The sequence below is a fragment of the Ursus americanus genome, chromosome 28 (genome assembly GCF_024610735.1).
Source record: "Ursus americanus isolate L20-20 chromosome 28, mUrsAme1.1.p, whole genome shotgun sequence".
NCBI lineage: Eukaryota > Metazoa > Chordata > Mammalia > Carnivora > Ursidae > Ursus > Ursus americanus.
The window spans coordinates 18,774,110-18,780,565 of NC_142154.1; the positions used below are offsets into that span (position 1 = coordinate 18,774,110).

General features: G+C 37.4%; 1 pseudogene; it reads right to left on the minus strand.

The window, feature by feature from the left end:
* Positions 1 to 4,830: 4,830 nt before the first annotated feature.
* Positions 4,831 to 5,585, minus strand: LOC123790829 (DCN1-like protein 1 pseudogene; annotated as a pseudogene).
* Between the last annotated feature and the right edge of the window lie 871 nt (positions 5,586 to 6,456).

A 6,456-nucleotide genomic window follows, 5' to 3' on the forward strand; every position in this document is an offset into this window, starting at 1 on the left:
ATAAGTGTACGGATCAATGAATTTTCACAAACTGAACAGATGTGTTATCAGCCCGCAGATCAGGAAACAGACCATTTCTAGCTCCCCAGAATCCCCCTCTTATTCCCTTCCAGTCACTATGCACTGGCCCCATCCTGTCCTTAATAACCACTATCCTGACTTCCAACAGCTAAGATTAGTTTTGCCCGTTTTTAAACTTTGTATAAATGTAATTATATAAGACTTCTTCTTTTAATCTGTATTCTTTCACTCAACATTATATCTGGGGTTTTTTAAGTGGAAGTGGTTTTTTTAAAAGATTTATTTATTAATTTTGAGAGACTGAGAGAGACAGTGCAGAGGTAGAGGTAGAGGGAGAGGAGAAAGGGAATCTCAAGCAGACTCCCCGTTGAGCAGGGAGTCTGATGTGGGGCTCAGTCTCTCAACCCATGAGATCACGGCTTGAGTCAAAATCAAGAGTTTGGAGGCTTAACCAATTGAGCCACCCAAGCACCCCCACAAATATGTGAGATTCATACATGTTGTTGCCTACCATTATAGATCACTGATACTCACTGCTGTGCTGTATTCCACTGAATGACTATACTACAATTTATTTATCCATTCTTTTGTTAATATTCATGTGTGTAGTGTCCACGTTGGGACTTTTATGAATAGCGAACATACATTTTAACTGGCTGTATTTCTGTGAATGGAACTGCTGGGGTATAGGCTTTGTGTATGTTCAATTTTATCAGACACACCAGACTGTTCCAAAATGTTCACACCACTTCACACCCTCTCTAGCCATGTAGGAAGGGTCTAGTTACTCCACATCCTCACCAGCACTTGGCATTTTCCACTGTTTTTATTTTAGCCATTCTAGTGAGTATGCAGTGATATCACATTGCGGTTTTTCATTTGTCATTTCCTGATGGCTAACAAGGTTGAACTCCTTTCTATCTGTTTATGAACACATGAAAGGGGCTATTTTGATATGTTCTTTTGTAAAGTGTCTGTTCAAGTGTTATGCTTATTTTTATGTTAGGTTATGTCTTTTTCTTATTAGTGTGTAGGGGTTAATATGTGTTCTGTATACAAGTCCTTTGTCAGACTTCTTTGTTGCCAATAGCTATTTCTGATATCTCACTCTATGTGTTGTTTTTTGAAGAATTTTTCTGAAGGCACTACTTTGGATGGGATGTTGAGCACCTAGGGCTGGTGACAGCAGGGAGCTGTTCCTGCTCTGAGGATGAGGTTCAAGGGGATGAAATTGTATTACTTGAGCCCAGTGAGGGCTGGAGCTGAGGAAGTGGGGCAGCACAGCTGGAGTTATGGTCATGAGGAGCACACTACTGCCAGGTGCAGCCCTGAGGCAAAGATGAGTGGGAAATCCCCCTCTTCTCTCACCTTTCCTTCTCCCATTGGCTGAACCCAGAAATCATCAAGGAAGCCCAAAAGGTGTAGTCCCCAGTAGTCAGCCTCTGGATTACAAAGGAAGACGGAAGGAGGAGGCATGGATCAGGGGACGGGGTGCAGTGGATATTAGCCAGCAAAGAGAAGGTGCAAGAGATTGCCCAAAAACATATCTCTCAGGTTAAGACACTATGCAGCAGAGCTAGTTAAGTGAAAAAAAAAATATTTTTTGCTCCCTTCCTTTAATCTTCTACTTCCCTTGCCCCAAGCCTAGAGGAGCCAGGAAAGGGAGAGGAAGGGAGAGAGAACTAGGAAAAGGACACACGATGTCCCTCCCCACTGCCTGGTTGGGCCAGGACAGAGCTTGGCTTGGACGTGAGATTCAAATTTTGATTGAGATTGGACTGAACTGAATACCTGAAAGTGAGCCACCTTTACAGAAACAAGGCTTGTTCCTACCATTAAAAATGCCTGGGAAGCTGAGGTGGGTTGGCTCACTAAGATGCTGTCAAGGGAAGGATGATATAAAGAACTTACCTGAAGGCCAGGGTGGAAGGAAGATCAAGCCATTTCCTGTTTGTTCCTCACTGATTCAGACTGTTCAACAGACCAGTTTTAAATAACTTAAATCTGTCTCTCTGTTCCAACATGCTTGAGACTACGTACTTTTCATGCATTGTCTTATTCACATTCACAAACACTCTGTGGGTCAGTACTAGTGGAATCTCTGCTTTATAAACATGAAAACTGAGGCATTAGGTTACAAGGCCATATTGACCTGGTTTGAAGTCCAGCAAATCTGATCCTAGAGTCCAAGTTAAATTTTTTTTAAATAAGACTGTATGTTTAGACCAATTTTAGGTTCAAAGAAATTTTGAGAGGAAGGTACAGGGAGTTGCCCTATAACCCCTGCCTCACACATGTACAGCTTCCCCCACTATCACTGTATCACAGCGGCACATTTGTTACAATTGGTGAACCTACACCGACACATCATTATCACCCAAATTCCATAATTTACATTAGGGTTCACTCTTGGTGTTCTACATTCTGTGGGTTTGAACAATTGTATAATGACATGTATTTACCATTATAGAAACATACAGATTTATTTTCACTACCCTAAAATTCCTTTGTGCCCTGCCTATTCATCCTTCCCGCTACCTTCAACCCCTGGCAACCACTGATCTTTTTAATGTCTCCATCGTTTTGCCTTTTCCAGAATGTTACGTAGTTGGAGTCGTACAGTATGCAGCATTTTCGGATTGACTTCTTTCACTCAGTAACAAGAATTTAAGTTTCCTCCATGTCTTTTCATGACTTCATAACTTCTTCCTTTTTAGTGCTAAGTAATATACTATTGTCTGGATGTATCACAGTTTCTTTATCCAGTTACCTCCTAAAGGACATCTTGATTGTTTCCCAAGTTTTGCCAACTATAAATAAAGCTGCTATGGACATCTGTATGCAGGGTATTCGTGTGGATATAAGTTTTCAGTTCATTTGGGTAAATTAATACCAAGGAGCACAATTGCTTAATTGTATGCTTAAGAATATGATTAGTCTTGTAAGCAGGAGGCAACTGCCAAACTGCCTTCCAAAGTGCCTGCACCATTTTGCATTTCTACCAGCAATGAATGAGAGTTCCTGTCGCTCCACATCCTCACCAGCATTTGGTGTTGCCAGTATTCTCAATTTTGGCTATCTAATAGGTATGTAGTAGTATCGCATTATTGCTTTAATTTGCACTTCCCTGATGCTATATGATGTGGAGCACATTTTCATGTGCTTATTTACCATCTGCATATCTTCTTTGGTGAGGTGTCTGTTAGGGTCTTTAGCCCAGTTTTTAATTGCGTTGTTTGTCTTCTTATTGTTCAGTTTGAAGAGTTCTTTGTATATTTTGGATAATGGTCCTTTATCAGAGATGTCTTTGCAAATATTTTCTCCTACTCTATGATTCGTCTTCTCATTCTCTTGACATTATCTTTCACAAAGAGGAAATTTTTGATTTTCATTAAGTCCAGCTCCTCAATTGTTTCTTTCGTGGATTGTGTCTTTGCTGTTGTATCTAAAAAGACATCCCCATATCCAAGGTCGTCTAGGTTTTCTCCTATGTTATATTCTAGTAGTTTTATAGTTTTACACTTACTTTTAGGTCTATGATCCATTTTGAGTTGATTTTTGTGAAGGTTACAAAGTATGTGTCTAGACTTATTTTTCTGCATGTGGGTATGCACTTGTTTCAGTGCCATTTGTTGAAAAGGCTGTCTTTGCTCCATTGTATTGCCTTTGTTCCTTTGTCAAAGATCAGTTGATTATATTTAAGTAGGTATATTTTGGGGGTCTTTATTCTGTTCTATTGATCTAGTTGTCTATTCTTTTGCTAATACCACACCATCTTGATTACTGTAGCTTTATATTAAGTTTTTAAGTCAGGAAGTGTCAGTCCTCCAACATTGTTCTTCTCCTTAAATATTGTGTTGGCTATTCTGGGTCTTTTCCCTCTCCATATAAACTTTAGAATCAGTTTGTCAATACCCATAAAATAACTTGATGGGATTTTTATTGGAATTGCAGGGAATCTAGAGATGAAGTTGGGAAGAATTGAAATCTTGACAATATTGAGTCTTCCTGTCCATGAACATGGAATATTTCTCCATTTATTTAGTTGTTTTTTAATTCAATTCATCAGAGTATTTTAGTTTTCCTCATATAGATTGTTTTTTTTATGTTCAGTTAGCCAACATATAGTTTATCATTAGTTTTTGATGTAGTGTTCAATGATTCATTAGTTGTGTATAACATCCTGTGCTCATCACAACATGTGCCCTCCTCAATACCCATCACCCAGCTAGATTTATATTTTTTTTAGATTTATACCTCAGTACTTCATTTGGGGGAGTACTAATATAAATGGTACTGTGTTTTTAATTTCAAATTCCACTTGTTCATTGATGGCATATAGGAAAGTAACTGACTTTTATATATTAACCTTATACCTTGCAACCTTGCCATAATTGCTGATTAGTTCCAAGAGGTTTTTTAAAAATATTCATATGTTTAATTCTTATGCCACTGTTTTCTGATGAACACAGCATTGTGCTTTATGCAAGATTAGAAACCTCAAAATAATCACCATAAACTTCTAAGGCTTATGGGAGAATAAACTAGTATTCACAGATATAAGATGAAATCCAAAATGTTGGAATTATAAATATTTAGATCAGCCCAGACTAGAAGAACAGCCCAGGCCACCATCAGAAGAATGAAATATGATATAGTCCATGATGTATCCTTAAAGTTTTGACACAACCCTCAGTCTGAACTCTGAAGGTTGATCTTCAGTTCAGTCCAGCCAGCAGAAATTGACCATGCAAATTTCCATTGTCTTTATTGCTCAGATTACGTACATTCTAGAAGGTTCCTTTAGTGCTACAGTGTTGTACTTTTTGTCCCAGCAATTTGAGGGCATGCAAATTCCACAAAGTTGTCAATAAGAACATGCTGTGCTCTTTCTTCATCACAATTAGGCAGATTGTCATCTGCAATCATTGTACTGAAGTCTAAAAGAAGATTCCAAGTATCTTTTGATATTGATCATTTCTGATGTTCTACAAAAAATTATTCCATAAGTCTAAAAATTTAAATCTTCCTTAAGCACTAAATTCAAGTAGGTAATGACCACTTCTAGATCTAATCCTTTCTGTCTTGGATTCTTTGCAAAACTAAAATAAACTGATAAAAATCCTTAAATCATCCTGGTTCTTTCAATACTTGTTCCATCTTGAGTATCTGGGCCTTTAGGTTTCAATGTCATACCATCCATGAACTCCTGTTTGGGAAACTTGCCCTGTGTTGCTGCTCTGAACTTCCACGCAACAATCAACACACTAATGCTGGCTGGATCAAGTGATAGATCATCACAGGACTGTTGTATACCATCTATTCAAATTTTATTTTCATCTTGAGGATGCATGTATCTTTTGTATAGTTGTTCTAACTTCTTCTTTTTCAATGATCCTTTTACACTCTCTCATATATAAAGTTCAGGATTTTAGAAAAAAAAATTATCTTTTGCAACATCTAACTTCCAGTCATTTTGAGAAAGAAAACTTACTGCTGTTTTTTTCACTAGATTGTGTGAAGATCATAAACTGACACATTTTATCCTTCTGCAATGATTTCAACTTGCTCCTGTTGGTGTCCTCTTCTCACCTCCTCCTCTGGCTCAGCAATGAATCAGTTCCAGGAGATATTTGTTGATTCTTTCAGATTTTCTACATATATGATCATGTCATCTGTGAACAAAGATAATTTTATTTCTTCATTCCAATCTGTATGCCTTTATTTCCTTTTCCTGTCTTATGGCATTATTTTAACTTCTAGTACAATGTTGAAAATGGAGTGGTGCTAGGGGATATCCTTGTCTTGTTCCTGATCTTAGTGGAAATGTTTTAATTTCCTCATAATTAAATATAATGTTAGCATTAGGGTTTTTGTAGATATTCTTTTTTTTCCCTGTGCCTACTTGGTATTCAGAATTGATTTTATTTTATTTTTTTATAATAATTTTTTATTATGCTTTTGTTAGTCACCATACAGTATATCCTTAGTTTTTGATGTAGTGTTCCATGGTTCATTATTTGCATATAACACCCAGTGCACCATATAATATGTGCCCTCCTTAATACCCATCACCGGCCTATCCCAGTCGCCCACCCCCCTCCCCTCTGAAGCCTTCAGTTTGTTTCCCAGAGTCCATAGTCTCTCATGTAGATATTCTTTATCAAGTGGAGGAAGTTCCCCTCTATTCTTAGTTTACTGAGAGTTTTTATCATGAATAAACGTCAGATTTTGTCAAATGCTTTTTCTGCACCAATTGTTATGATTTTTCTTTTTAGCCTGTTTATGTGGCAAAATACATCGTTGCATTCAACTTGTGAATATTTTATCGAGGAATTTTGCATCTATATTAATGAGAGATATGGCCTTTAGTTTTCTTTTCTTATAATATGTTTGTCTGGTTTGAGCATGAGGGTAATACCAGACTCTTATAAT